Source organism: Fukomys damarensis, unplaced genomic scaffold (assembly GCF_012274545.1).
Source record: "Fukomys damarensis isolate Sample0158 unplaced genomic scaffold, DMR_v1.0_HiC HiC_scaffold_37, whole genome shotgun sequence".
In the NCBI taxonomy this organism is placed as follows: domain Eukaryota; kingdom Metazoa; phylum Chordata; class Mammalia; order Rodentia; family Bathyergidae; genus Fukomys; species Fukomys damarensis.
In genome coordinates, this window is record NW_022900949.1 from 66036386 (window position 1) to 66063662 (window position 27277).

Below are 27277 nucleotides of genomic sequence, written 5' to 3' on the forward strand. Positions count from 1 at the left end.
TTTTTTTTTTTTTTTTTTTTTTGGTACTGGGGATCGAACTCGGGATTCTGCGCTTGCAAGGCAGGCGGTGGCACCACTGAGCTAAATCCCTGGCTAATATATTTATTGTAAAATACCAGTTTGGAGAAAGATGATGGATCTTTTTGTAAGTATGATTTGTATAAAAACAAGGAAGAATTTTCTGAGACAAAGGCATTTTAGTTCTGTTGCCTCTAAGTTCATTCACTACATATTTCTCAAATACTAACAGGTAAAAATCTGCTTTAAAAATACACAAAAATACAAAATAGTTTGGCATTGGCTTGTGAATGTTATTATTCACAGAATTTACCTGTGTAGTAGCAAAAAAAAAAAAAAAGTCAATATTCAAAAGGTACAGGGCAGTAACTCAATCTCACCAAAATGTAAATGGAATACACACACATTTCATGTGCCTAAACAGAACCAATACAAAAATAAACCCAGCACAGATATACGTGTAAAAATGTAACTCTTATATGAATGGCTTAATATGATGTATTACGGTATTTGAGATCTTATTGGAGCTCATAATACTCCGGATATAGTTAAATCTTTAGGGGTAAGGGAGATGAGATAAAACTACAAAAACCTTTTGTAATACCTCTGTACAAGCTTATATCTAGTTTAATAATTTGAAAAAATGGCCAATCATACTATTGGCACTTAGATGCTTATTTGCAGCAGTTATTAAATGTTAATGTCATTTAGGAAAATCTGTGTTCTGATAAATTTAATAAAGACAATTCTAAGCAATCTGAAAAGGTTCCAGGAAAGGAAACTACATCTTGCCAAAAATATATACTAAAGTCACAACAACAGTTTGAAACAAAAGCTAAAATTGTTTTAATATATGGACATTCAAGAAAAAATTACTATGCATGCAGAGGGGATTTCTACTAGGGGAAATACTCTATTTACCCAATATTAATGCTCATTTTTTCAGATATGACCACGGTAATAGTAAGCAGAGAGGTAAATGGATTGTAATTTCTACTTAAGTCTAGACATATGCCATGTGCTTCAACAGAAAAACTTAAGGTTAGTAATCAAAATATCAGTGGTGAATGACTATGTATAGCAAGTTTTTTACATTTAATTGCTACTGTTTGCAACCTAGTTTTAAGTTATCCAATACATGTTAAACAAGCAAGATACTTTATAAATCAAAATGTAACTGACATGATATTCAGGCTACTTTGCACATACATTTTTGTAAATTTCTATTAATGAAATGACAGTATTTTGGGTTTGATTTATTGATATTAGAAATTTCTCACTAGAAAAAGTAATAATATAAGCATATTTGAAAATATTTTTGCAGAAAGCTGTCTAGCTGCCACACAAATATCAGTCAGGAATATAATAGAAGACATTTATATTATCTTATTTCAAAGTAGTAAAATGTGCATAAAACAATTAAAACCAAGAAATGTAAGAAAAAATACAGCACCATATCTCATTTTGATAGATCTTTCTTTTTAATTAATCTATATTAGTTACACAGAACAAAAGATTTTATTTGGGCAAACTCATACATGCATATACCGTACTTTGATCTTCTCTACCCCCTAACAAAAGAAGTATTTGTACTGTTGTGTGTCTGTTATTTGATAGGTATACATTTTATCAAACAACAGTTGACTAATGTGATAGATCTAATCACAAAAGAAATGTAGGACCCTGAAGAAGTTAATTAATTCATTCAATGCTAAAGAATTGTAGCCAAATAAATGCTAAAGACTCTGAACTATGAATGTGGTTCCAAATATACTGATGTATATCACAATATAAGCTTCAAATCTATCAATTATTTGTCTTTGAACCTACAATGGCTATTTATTGTCATTTATGTGTCAGGCACTGTTCTAAATGTTTCACATATATTAGTTCAGTAAGAATTTGCAATTATATTTGGTAGGTCCTAGTATTACCCCCATATAACAGATGAGATGGTAACACGAACATGTCTACGGCTAAATTGGAGGTACTAGTGTTTAAATTTAAAAGAACTCTATAATCCCTCTATAGGTCATTGATATATTGCTTCTTCTAGATCAGTGCTGGCAAACCTATGGAATACATGCCTCAGTGGGTGGTTTGTTATAACTGAACACTCTAAAAGGTTCACCATCACAGCTCCATAGTATGCACAGTTCAAGTTTCTGCAGATAACACAGAGTAATACGTAGTTTCAAATCCACCCAGATTCAGAGCCCTTCATAGGCCCAAGGACAAGGCCATTGGAGTAGAAAAGGCATTATATCCGAGCATAGTTTTATCATAGTAAAATATGTTTGTTTCAAAAAACAAAATTTTGAGAAAGGACAACTACAATGATTCCTAACAACTTTCATTCATAATGAAAATCTTTAAATTACGTAGAATAGCCTATTAATGCTATGCTATTCACTGCCACAGATTCTAGATTTCATTTGAAACTTGCAGGAATTTGGCATGTGAATTGTGGACCATAAATCCTAAAGCTAATCATCCTATGAGTCCAGGAGAAGAAAGAGGTTGAAGAAAGAGCAAAAGGAGTGAAAAAAGACAGGAAACAAGCAGAAGTCAGGAATAAAAAGAAGCAGATCTTCATGAGAAACAGCAAAAGTGCAGCTACCCCAGGAAGACGTACAGTACAACAGCCCTCAGGTAATATGCTAGGGTAAGGGTCTGGGACAAATGATACCACGATGCCTCTATATTTTTTACAGCAGCTTATATTTCTAAACATACACCAAGAGCCCACAGAATGTTCATTTATTATATTCCTTAGGCTTCAGCTCCCCTTGCAGCTAGATCTAATATATGATCATTTACATAGGAATCTGTCAAATGGAACTTTTCCAACAACTATTAGTCAGCAACCCTTAACCATCATAAACATCTCAATCTGCTTCTAAAACAGCTCCATGTTTCAGGTATGAAACAAAAATAACAATTTCAAGCTCTTTCAAAGAATTTCTTAGTTAAAAGAGCCCAACACTGAACACAGAACTGTATCACTATACGTGACAAAAGATTAAAACGATACAGGGCAGTTAAATTTAAGTTTGCTCAAGACAGCATGAGATAAAATTTATGAGTTAAACACATATATCTGAAAATTTTAGCCAAGAAAAACATAGCCAAGAAAAGTCCTATATTTAAAAGATTTTAGTCATTAATTTACGAATTCTTTTTGAAATTTAAAAACGTGTCTTAAACAATAATTTGACATTACAATTGCACTATTATATGTCTATACCTCGAGTAATACCACGGGAGACGAATGTGATGGTGTAAGATTTGAATAGAGATTTATAATAATGTAAAAGTAAGTAGAAATTTCTCTAGAAACAAAAGATGGATATCTAAACTTGGATTTTCCGCAGTCTTTAGGGAAGTAAATATGGCTAACATTGCATCTCAAATATGTATTATTCTTATTAAGTTAAACAATAGCCTTAACCAGTTGGAAAACATTCCCTTCAAGATTGTAGAAAGATATGGAAATTTAAGTACTACATCTCTATTTTTGTAATTATTATTTATTTTTATGAGTTCATTACACGAGATGTTGTAAATATTTATATGCATAATTCAACAGTAATCAGCAGTGTTTATCTTGACTGATAATCTACAGATTGCAGTGCATTTATAATTTCAATGGGATTAATCTTCCATTCTCTACACTCTATTGTAAGAATAGCTATAAACAGGTTACCAAGAGAAGCCTTTTAGTATTAATACTTTGCATGAGTAAGAAATAAAATCCTTTCGAACCAAACCAACATTATTTACTGCAGAATACAACTATTCTGAAAAGAGGCTTAATACCCTCAATTCCTTATATGTATCTTCTTTGCCACATAAAGTAACAGACCAGTACCAAGAAATAACATGATGAATCAACTTTTCTTTGCCCATTGGAAAAACAACTACTTCTCAAGTCCTCTTCCCACATGAAAACAAGACCTGTGAGTTTACAGAGGAAGTGGTGGGAGTGGTAATTCATCTACCTTGTTAGTTCAAACAACCCTGAAATCCTTTTCTACTTTTCCAATTATTTTTGCATATTCAGACCCACACTGAATAGTTATTTGGTAAATTTTATCTGTTTTATTTGATGAATAACATGAATTTCACTTCCCGGGCAATCACATCCCACCACCTCTCAACCTGGTTTGAATAGACACAGCATTTAAGGGAGATGCCAGGGCATATTTGTCAGCTCTATGGATTTAAGCCACCACAGTCTGACTACTTAATCATTTATAATGGAGCTGGGAGTGACTATTTGAAGGGTTGCTGGGAGATGCTGGTAGCTGACGTTAGTTACAGAAAGTGGTTCAGATATTTTCCAAGTGAGGATGTCTCAGAGCATTTTGTATTCATAGGGTCATTCATTGCAGGTGTCTGTTTTCAAAAATTGAAAATACGCTTTCTGCATTCAAGTGCCCTGAAATCGTGCCTTTATCTGAGCTTTTACAAATTAGAGACACTGCAAGAAGCACAACACTGGACATGGTCAGTTTAAAGTAAGAGTGGAGTTTATAAGTGCTTTTGTTATAGCTAGGCTGTTTCCTCTTCAAATTTGTAGTTATTTGTAAGCTTAACTGTTTCTATAAAGAAAAGATAAAGGACACTTTAAAATAGCTGTTATATATAAAAGATGAATATAATAGCATTTACACAAGAAATGATAGGCATTTAGGGTTTGCTTTAAAATACCTGGCTGGACCTACTTCCACCCAAAACAAAAATAATAGTAGGACACAAGCAATAAGACTAACCAATATTAAAAATTGTCAACACTGGAATATAGTGTGTTACAATACCCACTCCACTGATGTGTATGCTTGAAATTTTTAATTAAAATTTATTTTTAAAATACAGAAAAGTAGAGAAATTTTGCACTGAATTTCTACTTACCCTAAATTAACCAAATCACTTAAAATACCAAATGCATAACATGTCTAATATATATATTTATTTTGGAATTTAGTTTCAATTAAATTATATATAATGAATAAACAGAATTATAAACACTATCATTTTATTATTTTTAGAATATCAATTTCTAGTATTCTGCAAACTATCCCTTTACTGTTAACTAAGGACAAATAAATGAGGTGGTATCTATAGAAAAATCTGTTTATTCTTCATCCTAAATAAGTGACATCAGTAAGCAAATCATCAATGTGATACTTCTCATTTTCATAAGGAATAATAAAGCAACAACAGTAACACTGGTTGACTATGGCATTCAGAAGGCTTGCTCATTTCCCTAACTGGCTGTAATATTTGCTTCCTCATTATGCCTATTTTTTTAAACTGCAGTCTCCCACACATTTTAAGTTATCCCCCAAAGCATCAGACTGCTACATTTTCAAAATATAACAATGAAAAAAAAATTCCTTCATTAATCTTCCAACATGGACCACTTAAAAGTAAGTGAGGCATCATCACCTAATTCAGTTCAATTTTCCATAGAATCTACATTCAAATGGAAATGTATCTGCCAGCTTATTAGGTGCTAAAGATATTACATTATACTCTGCAGATCTCAGCAAGATGACTCACAGCAAAATTTAAAAAAAACGATTGAAATGGAACAAAATTAAGTACTATAAAATAAACTTGGAAAAACTACAGCACTGAAATGTGTATTTTATCTAAAAGTTGTCTTAAAATTAGAGACATATTGTTTTTAACATCAAAATAAAATGGTAACTAAATTCAAGGTTAGAGCGCCATTTACTCAATATTCAAATAGCAATAAACCCTCTGGCTATGATTACTCGCCTAGTTAAAAGCTTTTTAGCTACACTGTAAACACAGTAACTACTTTCTATTTTTTCAGTTTTAATTTTGCAGTTAATAGATCACAGAATCTTAGTGTTGAACTAACTTTTAGAAATAATGTGAGACAAGTATTTCACTTTGTAGATGAAGAAATGAAGGTGAGTTTTGCCTTCCTCCATGAGTGGAGAAAAAAAATTAAGCACTTCTTTTCATATTTGTCATTATACAAGATTCTTTACTGATTTGATCTTAAAAAGTTCTTTATATTAGAGTCTAATATACGAATTATATGTACATATATAGGTAATGTGTTTATAGGTGAATTTCACTTTCAGAAACTATAGTTTTTGTTTTTAATGCTAATAATAGCAATTTAACCTCAATATTTTTAGCAATATTTTATTAATGACGATAAACTAAGTTTAAAGGTCAAACTGTATTTGTCCATCTTCAGCTATCAAAATTGGAAAAGTCTAATATACGAATTATATGTACATATATAGGTAATGTGTTTATAGGTGAATTTCACTTTCAGAAACTATAGTTTTTGTTTTTAATGCTAATAATAGCAATTTAACCTCAATATTTTTAGCAATATTTTATTAATGACGATAAACTAAGTTTAAAGGTCAAACTGTATTTGTCCATCTTCAGCTATCAAAATTGGAAAATGAAAATGCTTTAAGATTTTTTAAGACATTAGACAGTATTAATACAATATGTAACCTGTTTACCCTATCATGAACCAATGTAGAAATAACAACTTGGACCATTACGTAAAACTCCAAAAGTGGTTACACCAGCAAAAGTCAGGACAAGTAAAAAAATAACAAGTTAAATTCCTTTTCACTGTTGTAATAACAAATTTATTTATTCTCCACTCTTGCCATCTTTCTCACTGTCTGATTTTTTCTCCCCCATGTTACAGGCTTCTGTAAAAGCTTGATGTTACTAGCTTAAAATATTTTATGAGAAGCTGAGACATGCTAACAGCACTGGGATAAGAATATAGTCTGAGGACATCAATCTTTTCCCAACAACATGTTTCAAAGATATTTAATTTTTATCTCCAAATCAAATTTACCCTCTAAGGACTCGGGTGGAGACATAACTATGTAGTACAATTATACCTTTTGTTGTACAATTCAAGTGACACATCTGATTAATATATCTCAAATGGCAGGTAAGTTTCAACTTCCATAAAATTCTGATGGAGGTGAATTTCTGGACTGACATCAGGCATGTAATAATTTACCCTTTCTGACCTTCACTAATGCTGTACATATGCTACCAATATAAAACTACACAATGTTATACTAGCAATTACAAAGGGTATATTCTCCTTACAAGTAATCGCTTGCTAACAACACAAAGTTACTGTAATTCAGACTATAGCTACATTGTGTACAGATGTCCCTTGTATTAAAGAATTTTAAATACAAAAGAGGTAGGCACTGCTAACAAAGAAAAGACAATCTATGAAATAAGTATAGACTTACCATGTTCTCTACAGTATTTCACAGCTTAAATGAATTTAGAGAAAGAAGGAAATCTATTCCAGGAATTGTGAATGAAAAAATGAAGGCCTGTTAAATTTATAATATAGTATGGGAAAAAAAATTCCACCTGCCAAATATACTTTTTTACATATAAGGTTTTGATGTAATATGGCTGCTGTATCTATATAGGATAGTTTCTTTCATCCATCAGCTTTGTGGTGAATTCATTTCATTTTTAATTTGCTTCAGAAACAGTATGAAAAATAATGAAACATGAAGGAGCTCTGATGATTATTATTTACAAAAAGTCAGGTACTGACAATTTTTTGCCAGAAAAGAAAAAAACAGTCTATATGAAATAAAGAAATTATAGCATGAAGGCTCACTCTCGAGTCTCAACGTGATCTAACTACACAATCTCCGTATAGACCTTTAATACATAAAGCTTTCTCCTTTCTAAAAGGGGCTATCGCTACCTGCTGTAGAGGGCTGTTTCAGAGAACGAATGAAACCATGTGAGAAAGCCCCTTCTTTCAGCATCACAGCGGCCGGCATACAGTCAGCTCTTCATAATTGCTTATTTTTTAAAAAAGATGGTTAAAAATAGTAGAATACTGAGCTAAGGCAAAAAATGTACTTCCTTAGATATATTCACCACCTTTATCCTCGAGGCTCTTTTCAGAACTACTGTGGTCTTCCGTAATTTGGCATTCTGTGATAGCTAAAATTATATACCTCTATGCAATGCCCATTGCATAGCATACAGTGCTTGCTTAATCCTTATAGCAACACCTTTTATCTTAGTGTTTTATGGTTGTCTATAAATTTAATCTTGTTAATAATGTTTTTAATAATTAGGCTATTAGTAGATATGGTCTATATGAAACCCCGTAACAATTGCAACTTGTACTCCTTGATACCATTTTCAGATGCTATTAGTAACTTCTGAGAAAAAGAAATACATAATTTGTAGGAAAAAAATGTAATTCTAAAACAAGTATAATTCTAATGTAAATCATAACTGAAATGGATGGTCTTTTGGCAATTTACTAAAGATTTAATCCCACTTTCATTATTATGTAAAAACAAAGAATTTGATACATATTTCTTTGATTCAGTTTCCTGACTTAATTTTTAAAATATGAAAATTTCAGAAATACATTTAATTGGAACAATTCCACAGATATTTCAGATTTGTTTTTTCTATGAAACATTTCCTAACAATGGATACTCAAGAAAGTACCAAACATTATTCCTGCAGAAGTACCAATACTGAACAGACTTAGGAATGAATAAACGCTGTTAGCCTATGGCAATGGTTACTGAACTACTTTTTTGTTTGTTTAACTTCGAAATGTTTACATCTGTGGTTTTCAAGCTGGGACCGTCCTACGACAAATGACTAACACATCCAAAATATCAATAGTGCTGACTGGGACTGAGAAGTCCTGGAATACATGGGAATTTCATATTCACAACTTCCAGAAATCAAATTGGTATCTTCTTCCAAAGCAACAAACTTAAATGTATAAGTTACACTACGTTATTTTATATACGACTGTAAAACAAATGCAATTTGTTATATTAATGTAAGTACGTAACTTTTTGATGCTACACACATAAATTTAATCATCAGTACAAGCAACCCCTACTAATGCTCTCTCTGTGAAGATCCCTGGAGCCAGGTGATCCAGCAGTAGATCTGCACTGCAGTGACTGAAGAGATTTAGAATGTTGTAAGCAAAGGGTGCTTTGTCAGAGCTGCTGCAATTTGCAAGTCAATCAAGCCTAATAAGTTCAATAAACAAAAACATTACATCAATTACAAAATCTTCAGAATCACTGTCATGTTTTCATTAATTCCTACTCATTTACTCAAGAGAAAGAAGTTTGCAGCAAAAAATAAAAAGATTCAAATGACATCCAGTACCATAAAAAGCTGGGTGTCTAATTATAGCCTCCCTCTCCCCCACATCAGCAATATTAGCTAAACACAGTACTAGCTCTTTGCCACGAGCAACATATACTTCCTAGATACAGTCCTCCTTAGGAAAAAATATCTAAAAGAAAATAAAATTCTTGGGTAAGAGAATTGGCTGAGGCAACAATATTTCATTAATTTATTAAATGTATAATTACTAAATCTATCTTTGAATCATTCATAGTATACTTAACCTCCCAAAATAAAACTATCAAGATAAACTCTGTTCATAATGTTTTCAGGACAAAACTACTTAAATACTAATCTGGTATTTATCACTATCCCATCTGAATCATTCAATGGTGTCCCATAGCTTTCAAACTGGGCAGTTGAATTTACAAAGTCCTACATGACCCAGCCTGTATCTTCCCTTTGCTCGTAACTGCTACTTAGCATTTGACATTCCCATTACACTAAAGTGTTAGCAGTCTCTGGAACATGTTGTGTATTTTCACGGTTCTTTGGCTTGAAATCTCAAATGTGCTTTCTTTGTCTTTATCTGCCTAGATAGACCTTATCCTTATCCTCTAAATTTCTATCCAAATATCACCTGATCTATGCAAGAAGATTCTCTGACTCCCTGTCCTCTTCCTTCCATGGTACTGTAGAAGGTTAAGGAATCAACTATGTATACCAACTCTTGCCAGAATCTAACATAAAGTAGATGATAAAAGATTAAGGAATGGACGAGTGATGTTACTTTCACAGATCTGGGCATAACGGTTTTCTTCTCTGTATTCAAAGGCAACATTTTATCCTTCTTATAATCAAGTTACAATTATACCACACACACAACATCGTCAAGTTCAGATGCCTACACCTTAAGACCTTTAGCTTCAGCATTCGGTATATAATACTTGCTTAACAATTTTTTGGTGAATGAATGATTCAAGATACAAATCTTCAAAAATCATAAAGCATAATTAATCCACAAATAGCAGGATTGTGGTAAAGTTAACAAAAGGAATGGAGTACATGCCATTTATTTCTTCAAAGAGAAAAAACACGTGTGTGTGTGTGTGTGTGTGTGTGTGTGTGTGTGTGTGTGTGTGTGTGTGTGCTTGTGTATTAAACATAAAACTGCAATAGTGGTGTGGTCTAGTTCAGTAGTAGAGCACTTTCCTAGCATGTGGCAGATCCTGGGTTGAACCCCATTTTGGCCATTAGTGACAATAATAATATTAACAACAAAATGAAAGGTTAATAATTGGTATATCTACCTGTATAGTTTGTAGGCAACTAATATAACTACGCACACATATCTAACATGGAAGTAGATTTTGTTAGTTTTGAAAAATTTCAAACTAAAATTTTGGTAACAAATAGTAGCAGTTACAATGACTGGAAAAATATTGAACCGTCAACAGCATGTACTACTGCAAAGCACAGCAGAAGAGTCTCCAAAGCAAGCCTGGGAAGCACAGAAAGCTGAGTAGGGGAGATGTTGATAAGGATGAATCCTGAAATTAGTATGAAAGGAGAGGCAGGGAGAGAAAAAAGGGAAGGAGATTGTAGGAGGAAAAAATGACCTAAATGACATCGGTGAGGAAGAGGGAGTTCATATATATTAGGTCCTTTCAGAGAAAAAAATATTAAAGTGTATATTACTATAACCAGAGATAATGGTTAGATATGTATGTAACTTTCAGCTATCACTAATCCTACCTATCAGAGTCTGGAGCATGGGTGAGAGGATTTTTCTACAGACTGTACGAGAAAGCTTCCTTTGATTTAACTAAGTGTGAAGAAATAGTGGAGGCAGTGTAAAGACCTGAAATACTAATCTGATTATAAATGCAGGCCAAAGGCCCATTTAATTATGCTATGGTGAAGACAGGAAAAGTGGGAAAGTAACAGAACAATGATATCAGAAACAAAGGGCAACTAAATATTTTGAAATCATTAGGGTCCATCCCAACGAATTTGGTTGCCACGAAAAAGCCAAAAGAATTACTGAGAATTTGATAAGCAGATGTGATAGGAGAAGCGGAATAAAGAATGCCCTCTTTGTTTTGGCCAGTGTTCTCAAGAGTTCAGATTCTAATTTTCTAAGTCTCTCTTGGGAATGTGTTCTGTGTATTCTTTTGCTTTGATGTTTTTGGCTTGAGCCTACTCTGCAAATGAAGTGAAAGTAGGCACTGTAAAACAGGAACAGTTTACATAATGTTTCAGCTCTCTTCTGCTTTTTGAAATCACCATCAGTTATTGAGAAATTTTCTATTTGCCCAGAGGAGGCGTGGAGCACCTATGCTAACATCCGGCAGTCAGTTCACTAACCGCACTAGAAATGTCTACTTTTGCTTCACTTTGCCCCCAATTCCCAGAATGAAAATCATAGGGTGCTGTAATGTTGATCCCTCCAGGGGTGAGGCACCCCCAGATTACACTGGATAGCTGATCTCAACTCTATACCCAGTGACCTCATTTCAGAAGTGTGAAATCAGTAACACTAATATTTATAACACAGGAATGAGCAAATCTCACACATCAAGATGTTTTTATTCCCCTTTCAGAGAGGAAGTTGTTAAATATCAGCTATCCATCACATTTACACATCTCATAATAAGTAACAATTGAAGACAGACTTGAATAAAATCCTAAATAAATTTACATGAGAAATAAAGATGAGTACTTTCTGAAATTTAGGTCAGAAATCTGGTGACAAGTACATCAGTTTGGATGCCTCTTATAAATCAAGTGATTTAAACACTGCAATCTAATCTGTCCTGCCCAAGTGACTAGGTCAAAATATATATATAGTTCTTGTTAATGTCAGCAATGTAGGAAGCAAAAGCCATTTCTTGCTTATATGTGTAGTTCAAGTCAAATAACTGAACAGGTGTACAAGTTTAAATTGTGCTATTCTGAGGATAAAAGATTTTAATATCATGGGAATGATTTTAGTCACTGTCCATAAGTAGCAAAGATAGTTTTTCAATAAATTAAACTGTTTTCTCTTTAAATGTTATTAATCAAATATATTTGCTCCTGTACTTTTTAACAATAGCTTTCTATAACATTATTTAATAGTTTAGAATTAGATGACATCTTTATAAAATTAGATTAACTGAAGTGAATAACTCAGTTCCTTTGGTTGGAAAAAAATGTCTCATGCTTTCTTATACAAAGTCACAAGCAGGAAAGAAGTAAACTATGTTCTATTATTATGAATAAAATGAAAGAAAAAAGAAAAGCCAGGTGAGCTCCTTAGCCTTGAGAATTATGGAAAAGGAGCAGAGTGGGGAAGTAGTCTACCTAAACCAGAACATTTTTAAAAGACTGACTTTTCAGGGAATGCTGGATTGCTAAACAGCTTCTCCACCTCTGTAACACATCCTAGGATTTAGCTGCTTATTTTAAGGAGCATATACTAGCCAATATATTTTATTACAGGTAACTGGCTTAACTCAGAGTTTAGTGCTCTTGATGCACATGAAAACTGAGAAGTACAATCTCAGAAAAGACAAGAGTAATACATTCTTCAAGACCTGCAGGGGCTGGAGGGCAGGGTTTTCTCTTATTCACTGTGCCCTGGTAGGTTTCAGGGCCATACTGGCTGTGCCTATGGCTGCTGTATATTGATTCACTTAGTACAAAAGGTTTTGCAACCAAAGCAATGAGTTCCATAGTAACTCATTTGTGCTCCAGGATAACTCAAGTGAAAAACTGACAAAAATACATGGTATCTTGCACTGCCTCTCCACTCCAATTTTTACTTTTTCTATTAGAATAGTGTGATTAGATGGAAGATTAATTCTTGGGGGAAAAGTCATATTTAATAGATAATTTCATGATTAGTTTTGAACTGTTTGTTTCCAATAGCACAATTGGTGAATGCTGATATTTAGTATTTTCATCTCTATTTTGGATGACCTCCAAAAACACGGTTATCTTAGCAGCATCATATATATCGCATATTAATTAAAATTGCATTATCTAGACCACTACTTATTTAAAAATGAAAGAAAATAAAATATGAAAGAAATAGTTTGCTGTGTGTAATCTTTTAAAGCTTGTCTTTTAAAACTTTGCAATAATTTAAATAACATGAACTCAAATTTTAGGCTAAAACTAAAATGCCAATTTATTGTCAGTTTCTAGGATTATCTAATATGAAATGACAAAGATTAAAGTATTGCATTTTAACTCAATATCAAATTTTAAAACACTCTGATATTCATTTTAGTTTAAAATTTAAATATTTATATCCTGATTATATAACTCTGGGGCTTAAACTTTTAAAACAAAATTAAACCAGACATAGATACTGTTCAAGGCATTTGATATAGTAATTCATTTAACCCTCACAATTATAAAGATACATAATGTTACGAAAGTTAAGCTGGTATCTGAGTGAAGAAAGCCTGGCTCTGGTGTCCCAGCATTGAACCACGATTCTGTTTTTTGCTGCTTAGGTACCTGGGCAGGGATTGAATCCTACCTTTTGTTTTCATACTTTCATTTAATTATTTCCTCATTCCTTCACGCAAGAAGCATATACTGGGCTCACACACTCACACACACACACACACAAAGTGCCAACCTCTGAAAAAAATAATGATGAGAAACAGAATTTTATTTTTCAATGATAGCTGCCCAAATCTGGTGAGTTGATAGACTTTTCACAAAATAATTATAATCTAATGAGAAAATTGTTTTAAATGATAGGCAAAAATTCCATAAAAGACAAGACATGAGCAGAATATTTATGTAGTCTGAATTTCAATTTCCTCTTCTAGAAAATGGGCATTAAGTTTATTTCTGAAAAGAAATAATCCTAAACTATAATTTAAAATGTTGAGTTGGTATTAACTTCTCAGCAACATGTGCCTAGGTTTATTCTTATAAAGGAATATTTTTAAAGCAGACATTTTTTAATATGGAAAAAATATAAAATTATAGTGAAATACTTGGAAACAAAGATAAGTGCTTTATGATTTTAAAGAATGAAGAAATCCTGAATATAGAAATCTGCTGCAGAAATCTTTTCTAATCCTGTCATTAATCTGTACAATTCCCAAACTCAAGTATACAATATTTTAGTAGCAAATCACTGGCATCTCTCCAGTGTAGCCAGAAAAACATGAAGAGTTGAATCCATTTATCACTAAAGACTCATGCAGCACAGACTATTAAGAAATCATGAATAGAAGTTGCTACTGAGTGTTCAATCAGCCATTTGTCTCTTGATTACACTTTTATCAATAATTTTGTGTACATCTTTCTCCCTAGATTAATCTATATCTACGTAGCAACCAAAGTACTTCTTCCAAATTGAGGTATTTTCTTATTTTTTCTAAAAGGCTCATTAGGACTTACCCTAAGGCAGGTAAAATTTATACTCATGCTAGTTTCTCTCATCTTCTCTACTACTTGACTAATCTATGTAGCACAGGCCAGGTGCTCTAATTCCAGGAGGGCTACAGTAGAGATTTTTGTGGGCTGCAGAGATTTTATGAACTCCTGGTTTTGCACCACAGATGTGTGGATTACAAGGCTGATTCATGTGCACTGTGTTTTGTAACATCTCTCAGATTCTCTAAACAGACCATAAACCAAAAATGACTAGGAGCTACTGAGGTAAACTGGTAATTAATATGCCTTATATATTACAAGAACTCAATAACATTTCAGAATTAATGTTTTGTGTTTGAATTTATCCAGAAGCATCTACTTCCCGACATCCACCTGCTTCCTCTTATCTCCCCACAAAAATAAGAACACAGAAGGTGGGGGGAACAGCAGCTGAGTCAGTTTCTAGGCACTGTGTCTCTCCTGAGCATTCTAAAAGCCTTCACCTTCCAGTCTTGGGTACATTAAGTTGACACCACATAGATCTAGCCAAGGGAATCTAAGCATAAACGACAGTGTGACTTGTGAGCTGAGATGATCAGAAGGCAATGTTCTCTTCTCCCTTCTCTGCCACAGCCTCGGTAATTTGGGAATTCACATGGAGAAGGAGGAAGGACCAAGCTTAGACCTCTGCATCACAGGGTGAGGAGTAGACCACTGGTACTACAATCAAAAGAAGAAACCTTTGCTGGGATAAACCACTCACTAAAATTGAAGTTTTTGATGTTAAATGATAACAGCTTACCCTGAACCTTTCATATAAAAGATGACAATTTATATCTGACATGGTTCAAATATATGCTTTACTTTTAAAAGTATGTTTACCGTAAGTGTTATTTTATATTTTTGTAAATTACTTATCATAAAGTAAACTTTTAAATTTAATTAATAACACTGTACATTATCCAAAAAAGTTTACATCCTTGTACTTCCCTAATATATAAGGACCAAACCTAGCTTAATCGCGAATGCCACACAGGTATTCCTGAATGTGGTCATTTAAGCAACATTAAGTGAGCACTCACACAATGGTGTTAGTCACCACATGTCCGTCTGGAGGACGGAGGTCAGTAAGTGCTGACCACAGGAACCAGCGTGGGATGCCATGGGACAGCCCTGGAGTGAGGGGAAGTGTAGGGAAGGGAAGGGCCGGGAGAGATCAAAGGGATAGGTCAGCATGAATGAAGAAAACAGGGTGGAAGGCTTTTTTAAGACGCAATGGTGTGAAGGCAGGGACATGCTCCAAAAGTACTCCTTCTAAAATCGAAGTTATGATTTGCTGTGTGTTTTTAAAATTTGCTGGGAAGGGAAGTCTACTACTTAAAGAGTAGTTGAAGAGTTTACATTTGAGAACCATAGCCCAATTATGAAATTACACTTTTACAAAACTTGAACAAACTTGGAACTTATGAAAAAATAAGTGGCAACCATTAATACAACAACAACCTTGAATTTTTAATTTTTGCTAAGTTATTTTTTATATGGAAGAATCAAAAAACATGATTCACACAATCTAAGACAGCTAAACCTACTAGTGGGGTAGAATTAAAATTAATGACAATCTAATTTATTTGGTTGATATAAATAACACCAACTATTTGTTTTGTAAGCTTTTGCCATATAATTATTTTCTTTTTTAATCAATGTTTCCACTTTCTACAATGAATTATGATTAAATTTTCATTTGGCTTCAAAAGTACTCCTAAACTCCAAGTTATGTTTTGTTATGCTGTGACTTTTTTAACTAAGAAAAAAGTCTGACACAATAACCAGGCCTATCCACTTTAAGGCAAGGATTTGTTTTGGAAACAGCATTTGAGGTGCACCTAGGTAGCTAATTAACTGTCAGCCTTATATATGATGGTTAGGCAGCTCTGCAAAACACTTCTTCTGATAGTATGAGCTTTGGAGGTTACTGAAATGTATTCAGGCACATGAATGGGGAGCAACTATATACAACGCACACATGGATAGGACATGTTTCTTGCTCTCACAAAATTCAGCCAAGGTCGGACAATAAGGCAAGCAAAGTTAAGCCAAAGGGCTCGAAAGCAATACATGCAGGGTTCAGGCACAAGGCAGTGTGCCTCCCGGACAAAAATGGGAAAGCTAAAGTCTTAGAAGACAAAATGTTCCGGACAGTAATCACATTGGATACGTGGCTTCTCCTTTACTTTTGTTTCTCCAGAAGTGTCCGGTTTTCCTCTCTTTCGACCCCAAACTCTCTAACCCATTTTTTAAAAATCCTTTCTCAATTTCTTTGAAAAATCAGCTTTACACATTATCCCCACTTCAATGGTTCTTCACTCTTTCCCTCTGCGTTTATTTTCGTACCCTCCCCGAGTAGGAAAGTCCACATTTCCAGGGTTCTATGACAGTCTCCTCTTTCCTGCTAAATTCTCAGCCGATACCCACTTATGGTACTTCTCTTATTGCTTGAAAGAGCTGTGCAAACTTGTTGAGTCCTCATACACAACTCCCAACCTACTAGTGACTCTTCTTGTTGGAACGTGATTTGCAATCTAGATTCTATCCCTTCCAGACCCTATTCAAATCTCTTTCAGTGGTGACTGCGTCCTTTTAAGTGCCAGCAAATGTCCTGTTTTCATCTCTCCTCCTTTCTGTAGCTTTGGCACCATTAACTACTTCCCCCCTGAATATTTTTTCTTTTGCTCTTCTAGATAATATGCCATCCTCATTTTCTGGCTCATTAACTGTTCATTCTCTTTCACTGATTTCTCTCCTTTCTAACTGATGATTAGAGAGACACGCACCAAGATCTGTGTGTAGATCACTTCTGCTGACTGTACATTCTAGCCCTGCACATGTCTGCCTTATCCTGTAGCACTACCAAGTCCATGCAGATGATTTCCAATGTCTTTCTGTAAATTCTGTCACCCTAAACTTAATCAGTTAAATTTGCACTATTTATTCTCTTTGAAAAGAAAGATTATTTCTTTGGATAATGCTCCATTCTTAATTATCCAAACTATAAGCCTCAAGGTCTTTTTCCACTGACTTTCCTACCTACACATGAAGAAAAGAGTGATAAACATTTACCAAACTCACTTTCAGAGTGATAGTGTTTTTCGATGCATCACTTCAATTTTCCTGAAATATCTATGTCGGCTATGTGATTTCATTTTTCAAAATGGCCAACTATGAAAAATATGAACTAATTTCCTATTATTGGGATGGCTAACATTAATTAGAAATGATATATAGGTTGATTGTAGTTCAGTTACTTCCTCTAGGCTTAGTAAAAAAATACTAAAACCTTTCAACAGTAGAGCACAGAAAAAAATCAGAAGCTAAGGATTCAATAAGCTGTTTGTTCATTCAGAAGTCCAAGTTTCCATTTATATTTCAGGTTTTTCATGTGCTATGAATATAACATTATATTCAGCTCTATTCATTTACAAAATAATCAGAAATAAATTTCCATTTATCCTATCCACTAAATAAAGCCACTGAGGTTTGACTTTTTTGTTGCTTTTATACCAGCAATGAATAAGCCAGTGTAGGTAACAAGTTAAAAACTAGCTCTAAAAACCAGTACTAAAATAAATAAATCCAATAGCTAAAATAATTGCATAGTTACCCCTGAAGAATTGTTACTCAAGCATTTCAAATGACTGTAGAACACCTTTGCACACATACTTTACTTAGCACAAGGGAAGCATTTCTCTGGAATGGGACCCAGGACAGCCAGTACTCTTACTCCAGTGAACTCGCTTCCCTCAGCACAAGCTCTTCCCTTCAAATTCCTACACCAGTTTATTTCTGCAACCACTCTCTCTGTTCCGAAGTGATGGTAAGGTATATTATGTTCTCTATAATCTGCTTCCAACAAGTCTATTTTCATAATGATGTTTTAACCTGTTTCCTCCACCATTTCAAGTGGTTTAAAAAAAAAATGCAACAGTAGTATCACATTCAGTGACTTTCTTTCTACAGCAAAAGTATTTGGTGTACTTGGGGTCCTGATACTACTACCGCCAATGGTTGGATGTTTAAAAATACATAGCACCAGTTCTTCCTTTCATAATGGTTACAGGAAAACCAAATGAAACAGGGATAGAAAACACAGTAAATTCTTCTAAACTAGTGAAATTTTCTTAATCCACTTCTATTTATTTTAAGATGTGATCACAGGGATCAATGTTTATCTTTCTAGAACAGCACTGCCATTTTGCTTAAGATTTGTATTTTCATATCTCCTTACTAGCCAGAGCTCTATAAATGCAGCATAATTCAACCTACATAAACAATATCTTTTAACCAAAAAATTCTGACCCCATCATAACAGAAGAAAAAATGATTTTCACCCTAATTCTTTCAGTGAATTCTTTATAGTCCTTTTAAATACATATTTTCCTTAAAATAATAAAGAAAAGAATACACTACCTACTAAATTTATTCAGTTAGTTGTTCTCTCATTGATTTTTCAATAACATAATCATTTATTCAATAAATACATGCTTATTTATCTACTTTTTGAGGAAATAGTATTTTTGTTGATATAGCACATTCTATATTCTCTAATTTTTGTTAAAAATATATTTTCTCTGTAAGGGGCAGATAGATCTCTGTTGTCTGTACCATCTTTTCTCTCATTATAGTAATTTCCTAACTTAGAAAGTATATGTGAAACTCTTGTGGACCAAATTTTAAATATCTGTTTTTAATATCTATGGTTTAGCTTCAAGAAAAAGAAGAGTAGGAACTCTTTCCGACATTCCATTATTCTTTACAATAGATTAAAATCTATACTACCAATAGTAGTCACAAAAACAGTAATTATACTTTCAATGTTAATGCTCACAAGAGAAACATACAATTATCGGATAATTCAGCAAAAGACTGACTTTCCACAGTATACTTTTAAACTTAACATTTACTATATATTGTTTTGTCAATTTCTTCATAACGAAGGTGAAGAGTTTGTAGGAAGTGCTGTGCATCACCTTTACCAGCTTCATTCAGCCCAGAGGGACAAGATGGCAGGTGTGCCTAGGAAAACACACAACATCTATGGGGTAACATCATGATGGCAGGATCTGTCACCGCCTCTGAGCACAGTGCTCTAGCCACTACCTTGTCACGTGACGTTTAGTCTCCTCTGTGCTAAAGCTCCCGACTTCCACCAAAAAAGCCAAATCATGAAAAGCCTTCAATAGAAACAAAATTATCTCCATAAGAGTCAGTACATCTGAGTTACAGGCAGAAGATGGTCTACTTGAAGATACAAACAAACAAATTTAAAATGTCACTGAAACAGAAAATTACAACTTAAAAATCATTAAAAGGATAATTTAACTCAGTTTGATGTTCAGTAAAAATATTTTTAAAATAACATGTCAATTAGTACTTTTAAAATAATCATTTTTGTTACTTTTCCACCCAATGAAAATACTTTTTAAAAAATATTTTTTACTCTAAATGAACCTATAGCAAACTTTAAGTTGAAATGTCCTTTTTAATGTTATCTCTTTTCATGAAGCGCTCTTGATGTAGTATAGTTAGTATTGCTGTTACATAATGTATGCAATGTTTCTTTGAAAACATGTCACTAAATCATAATTGTATAAAAAAAAGTATGCAACTTGATGTCAATCCAGGCTTTGAAAATGCAACATAAATTAGTCATTTTCTTAGAGTGATTTTTAAATAAAATTTGGTGCGGAGGTTGGATAGACTGTCACCGCACCCACTGAGATAAATGCGACATGGTATCTTTCCAACCCAGGGTCAGGAATCAGGAAAAGAGCTTGTGAAACCTTTGCTATTTTAGTGTTTTTAATTGGACACATTTTGTACTTTCCTTGGGCAACCTTCACTTTTTGATGGAGAGGATTATGGTGGCTTGAAACAACTTAGAAAAACTTCAAAAACATAACTACAGCACTGTATTTTTCTAACCTGAAAATACTAACACAAAGTTTAAGAGAAAAACCCAACATGGGAATTATTTCAAGAAAAACTATGTGCTTATACTGTATCTAGTCACATTGGTCATCATCGGGTTTATTCTGTAAGATAATAAGTCTTACATCAATACCTAAAAATTAAACTCTTCTTAGAAGACTAAGACAATACAGAGCATATCAAGAAGGAATGGAAAAAAATGGATGTTTCTGAAAACAATATGGTTTATTATGTGAAAGATAAAAATATTTATGTGAGACATTTCCTTATATTCCATAAATATTTTTATCTTTCACATAATAAGCCATATTGTTTTCAGAAACATCCATTTTTTTCCATTCCTTCTTCATATGACCTTGAGATGCAAACCTGACCTTGGGTGGATACAATTAAGAATGTTTCCCTAAGTTTTCCAAATGGACACTACTCCAAGTATTCGATACCCATGGGCACAACTTCACATTCAGTTCAGCTCTCTCTTCTCATTCACGCATGTGCTTCTGCAGTCCTGGCCCTACTTTATCACATGAATTTGACTTCTTGCACTTAATTCTTTGGCTGAGAAAAACTTATACCGCCTTTTAGGTTTTTACCTTTTTCTAAGACTGTCTATTCCTATCAGCCCTACCTCATAAAACAAGAGGCTAATTAAGCACGTCTGTTGGAAACTAGGTACAAAATAAAAGGGATAACAGACAATAACCTTTTGGAAGCCAGGTTTAAAATAAAAATAGTAAACAATTAGAGCATGCTGAGTACCTACTATATCCCAGGCACTGTTCCAAGTGGTTCAGTTTTATCAATTTATTTAATCCTCAAATCCTATGGTTCTATTACTGGTCCCACTACAGTGATTAGAGGTTTGGAGCTCAGAAATGTCATATAACATCACTGTAGCACAATCAGTTAGAGCCGGGGTTTGAGCTTATACCTCTGGCTCCAGAACTGATATTCTGCACTGAGAAGCTAAACTAGTACACTTACAGTTCTGCTTAGAAATCATATGACTGTCACAGTTTACAAATTTGTCTAGTGTATTCTAAATGTCTTAAACACACACATAGTTTAATGATAACTGTGATTCATTTAAATAAAAAGTTATTTAAAATTATTTGGCTTGTTCAATGTCACATATTTGTAAAATTGCAACATTCCTTTAAAAATTCATATAACAAAAGCCATGGTCACATAAGAAATAAAAAGTGATGATTACCAAACACCACTCTTTTTAAACATTTTCACCCTTAGCATCAACACTTTTCTTTCTCTTTCTTTTTTTTTTTTTGGAGACAGAGTCTCACTACGTAGTTGAGACTGACCTGGAACTCACTATGTAGCCTAGGCTGGTATCGAACTCACAGTGATCCCGAGTACTGGGATTACAGGTGTATGCCACCACACCTGGCTGACACTTTTGTTTTTTTGTTTTTGTTTTTGTTTTTTTGTTTTTTTGAGACAGGGTCTCACTATGTAGTTGAGATTAACCTGGAACTCACTATGTAGTCCAGGCTGCTCTCGAACTCACAGTGTTCCTCCTGCCTCAGCCACGCAAGTGCTGGGATTACGGGAGTGCACCACCATGCCTGGCCCAGACACTTTGATTTCTGATGACAAAATTCTCTCCATCGAAAAAGTGCATTGTTTTGTTTGTATCACTGCCTCTTACTTTTATAAAAGGGTAAGACAGAACACATCTACAAGAAGGACTGGTACTCAAGGTATCTCAGTTATTTCTCATGTAATAGACCAAGAGTTTAACTTTCATTAGTTACTATATATTGCTTTAGTAATATCTCAAAATTACTAATTAAAGCTCACATGGGGAGTTGCCAAAGTAAACTAAAAGCAGGCATCAAAAAATAAGAAACAGGGGGAAAAGAAATAAAACATTTTCATGCATAAACAGTATGCTAGTCCCAGCTGTAATTCCATCATACATAGCTGATAATGAGAACTAGTTGATACCACACAAGTCCTGTTTCAGTATGACTGTTGCACACTAAAAATAAAAGCTGGTCTGTATCTTTCCACCTGTATGCATGTTTCTGTGTACAGCAAGAGAAACAGAGTAAAAAACCTATACACAGGTAAATTTGAAAACAACAAAACTTCAGTAGATCACTACTGAAAAAAGCTACCTACGTTAGAGAAAATGTTTCCTTTCCAATTCAATTTTTTACCATCCCATGAATTTTTTAAGCAAAAATTAAAAAATGTTAACAATTTAATACTTGATTCAATAGTTTATTCTTGAGATACCGTAGAAAGTTTCACACTGTCTTCATCTTACAGAAGCACTACTTCAACATGTAGTCTTTTACAAATTAAGAAGAAATAAATGTTTATGGCAAAGTTGGTTTGAGTTTTACTCTTACATCAAGTCTTCTAAACACACTACTCTGGGTTTGAATGCAAGGTGCTAAAGTTGAGTATACCTGGCTTGAGTATACCTGCCATGCCAAATCATTAGAATGCCTGTTAGGACCACCAAAAGTCACCCTCAGGTAGCCACTGAGTTATGTTATACTCTATGTGGTAGAATGGCTATAATATAGATTTTGATTGAAAGGTGATTTCTAGGATTGCACATCAAAAGAGCAGTAAAAGTTAAAAGTAGAAAACAAACCTCAAAGTTATACTAAGAATTCCCCACAAATACTTCAGCTTTCAGATTTGCACTCTAACTTTCTACATCACTACATAAATTCTTCACCTTATGTTTATGCGTCACAGATTACAATTTTATAATATTGCAAATGTAAAATTCTATTTTGATACTTTATACAGATATGTATCAAAGATATGATTACACTTACATTTTTCCTCAAGTCTCTGGCATTGCATTTTTAGAAATATTTTCCCTGTATAAACAATAAATGTAAATGGATTCCTACAGATTTCAATTCTTTAAATATTTTCTGCTTTTTATAACAATTTGGAATATTTATTATTGCATTCATTAGCAAGAAAAACTGACAATTTTAGTTATGTCAGCTCTCTGTCTTTACAAAGATTATATGCACACAGCTCCATGACATTCGCCCACACCTCCTAATCTGCCTTCATCTGTTCCCGTACCTCAGGAAGTATCAAAGATCCCATGCTTCTGGCTCTGCAGCCTTGCTTTCCTTTGGTGGTGTGAGAACCTTAAACATGTTCTTCTCTGCCATCTCTGGAACTTAACATTCTTTTATTTAATTGTCAAACAAGAACTGTGTAAACACTATGCTAAGGTTACAAATAAATATATAAACATCCCTGGCCACAAGAAGTTAGGAATCTAGTGAGGAGTGCCAAACACTTCAGCAGCAAGAATTTTATTGAGTAAATATAACTTAAACACTAGTGCTACCTACTAAAACTAAACCCTGACACTCAATTTAGGCAACTTTCTCTTCAGGATTTGAGCCTCAACTGATAGTTTGGATTCTGATTCAAAAGAGAATAAACATATGAATGAGAATCCTAACATCTGCTTTAACAGGATTACTGCCACTATCTGATAACTCTCCCACTGTCAGCCACTGGTATTGTCCATGTTGAAAGTTTGCCCACCCCTCCCATGATTCCACCATACAATATTTAGATCTTTGATCTTTTTTCACCCTTCTTCACTGATCTACTTTTGACATCCAGTGGCTGTCATGAAAGGATATCGGTTATAAGGGAATGAAAAATCAGCTAATCATTAAGATCCTATCCATCTCTAAATTCGACAATTCTTAATAATTGTGCATTTTAATTTTGCATACATAATGTATTTTATAGATATTTCATACCTATCAACTAATAAGTTATTGTATTCCTTATATATAAATTATAGAATTATAAATTATATATATATATAGTGTGTGTGTGTGTATATATATATATATATATATATATATATATAAAATTTAATATCCATGATAATACAAGGCAGTATTTCTTTAGTTTTTTTCTTCACTTACAATATTTGGAAAGAACTTCAGAAGGATTTAAATAAATTGCCTAAAATCATACAGCTTTTTAAGTGATGAAGTTGCAATTCCAATCCTGAAGACCTCAATTTCAAAATCTGCCTTATACTTACTACTCCTTCTCTATGCATGACATCGTAATTTCACCATAGAATAAATGATTAGTTGAAAAGAAGTTTTATAGTCCAGAAAGAACATTTAGTTCCTGTTGTTCATGGAAAATGCGTGTGTGTGTGTGTGTGTGTGTTTAGTTTTCTAGTCAAAAGGACATGGGTCTGAACTGACTCAATTACTTTCTAGCTGTGTGACCCTGGAAAAATTACACAGAAACATCAACAATTCATTGGCTATTTTCTATGCAGTAGTCATGGTGCTAACTGTCTGGCACACACTCTCACATTAAATTAAATTGAATTAAATCTTCATAAAAACTCCAACAAAGAGAAAGTATTATTCATATTTTGGAAAGGCCTAAAGCTGAGGGAGAATACTAAGTGAACTCGCCAAGGACAAACATCCACTGAGGGCACTGCAGCCCAGTAGTGAGTTGAGAGGCTTCATGGAACTATCCCTTAAGAGGGCTGGAGCTAAATTTAGGAACTAGCACTCACTGCCAACCATCACAGCTAGTATGGAGCACTTCGGTTGGATATTGGGGAGCCAGATATTTTGGCGTTAATCTCTGTATCAAGCTGTGAGTTATTCAATTTCCCTTGGCCTCAGTTTCCTCATTTGTCCTGGTGAAATAAAAATACTTTCTCAAGGTGTTTTTGTGAGTAATAAGTAAGATAATGATTGTAATGGGTCTGGGAGTAGCAAGTAATCAATAAACTATTATAATTAACTAGAAAGGTCATTTTAATTTGGAGTAATTTTGATTCAATGATATTTTATTTTCAAATTAAGTATTAAATAGGATTATTTTGATTTGAAGACTAAGCCTCCCCAATAGCAACAAAAATCTTAGTATGTGGTCTTGTCCCTCTATCAGTCTTTCATTTAGTTGTTCTGACCAACCATATAACTGTTCTTTTATTTCTTTCCTATATGGATATTCCTAATAAGTCTGAAAAAAATTATTACAGCAATAAAATAAATGTCATACATCTGACATTTCTCAATGTCTACTGTAAATATTCTGCTCGTAGTACTCCAGCCCTCATACTCCCCAAGAAAGGAACAGGAACTCATGGAAGAGAGCAAAACAAGGAAATTAAGAGTTAAAAGTGTTATGATTTCAATGATGCAAAAATTTTCTGTAAAAATAATTATGCCTGGGACTGGGACCTTATTTTGAGAACTAGTACTCACTTCTGAGATTTACAGTAAATTAAGTGCTTAAGTACTTCATATTCTTTATGAAATAAGTATTAAAATTTATTACTCAGAAGTACTTAATTTGAAAATTGAATTTCTTAAAAAAGATTTCATAGTTTATGTTCCTATATTAGTTTGATTTCTCATCCCAAGGGAATATAAGAATTTTAGAAAAAGGAAGAGAAAAGTCACTCAGGGCAAACTTAAGAATAATGCAAATGCCTAGCTTAAGACTATGCTTAAGAATTATTTCTTTTAATGTGAAAGAAATTGCATTTTAAAAAATTGTAAGCCCATTGGAAAAGTTAAAATAAAAGCATTAAGATTTTACTTTTATATTTTTACATAGGAAACCAATTATCTATTTTACTGAACTATAAATATTTGAAAACATTTTATTTCACTATTCTTTTTTTTTTGGTACTGGGGATTGAACTTGGGATCTTGTGCTTGCAAGGCAGGTAGCAGAACCACTGAGCTATATCCCCGGAAATTTCATTCTTGTTTAAGGGAATAAAACTTGGATTATTTTCAAGTGTTATAAAGTACTTTGTTAAGTGAACTTCAATTTTTTAAAATAAGCATCCTACGGCCTGTGTACCCTCACTAACTTCTCAAAGTTGGTCTCAGTTCAGGCAAGAAGTATTCACCTGTCTGCACTGAGTGAGAAAGGAAGATGTACAAAGTACCAACTAGTGTATAAATACTTCACTGGTATCTTTACACTGTTTAGCTTTGACAGTAAGCACTGGTTGCTTTTGGTGGGATCAGTGGCAGTGCAAAAAGCAGGTATTTGGTAATTTAGCAAGTCTGGGTGCTGATCAGCCACCACAGGGTCCAAGGAACAGCTCTGTTTTCCTAACTACACCTGGGACTTCGGCTGGTACTGGAGGAACAACATTCTGTTAGAAAATTTATGGCAGTGGGTTTAACAACCAGTACTAGTTTTTGGGGGTAATCAAATTTGGAATTCCATGCCAGTGCTTTCCACATCTCAACTGGGATCATGAAGAATTAAAAATAATCTACAAACTTTCACTACTTTTAACGTATTAAGAGAAATAAGTACAACATTTTCATATATTTAATGTTACTTAAAAGAAACAAAAACTAGAGTGAACTTGGAAGGGAAAAATCATTCCTATCATTACAATAAAAAGATCCAAGTAAAATATGAGATTACTGTATAATACCTTATTCAATTCATTTCTTATATGCTGTTGGATTCCATCTCTTCTTTTTGTTTTATGCAGGTAAAATTTCAAGAGGTGAAATATCGCGTGTCAACAAAGGCGGCCCTGAAACCTCATGACCCTCACTCAAAAGAAGAATTTGAAAAAAAATCTCTTATAGGATTTAAGGTATTAGGATATCTGTTCTTTTACTCATTTTAAAGCACTGGCCTGCTTTGAAATTACGTTAAACAAAACGTCAAT

General features: G+C 33.5%; 1 protein-coding gene across 12 annotated transcripts in view; it reads right to left on the reverse strand.

The window, feature by feature from the left end:
- The window catches only part of Mbnl1 (muscleblind like splicing regulator 1), a 168817-nt gene that overhangs the window by 73254 nt on the left and 68286 nt on the right, over positions 1-27277 (reverse strand). The window contains exon 1 of one of the 12 annotated variants that reach the window (XM_010625339.3): positions 27035-27096. The exons of the other annotated variants lie outside the window; for them this stretch is intronic. The gene's annotated coding sequence lies outside the window, so the exon portion shown is untranslated. Of the gene's footprint in view, positions 1-27034; positions 27097-27277 lie in introns of those variants that run through there. 12 annotated transcript variants of the gene reach the window in all.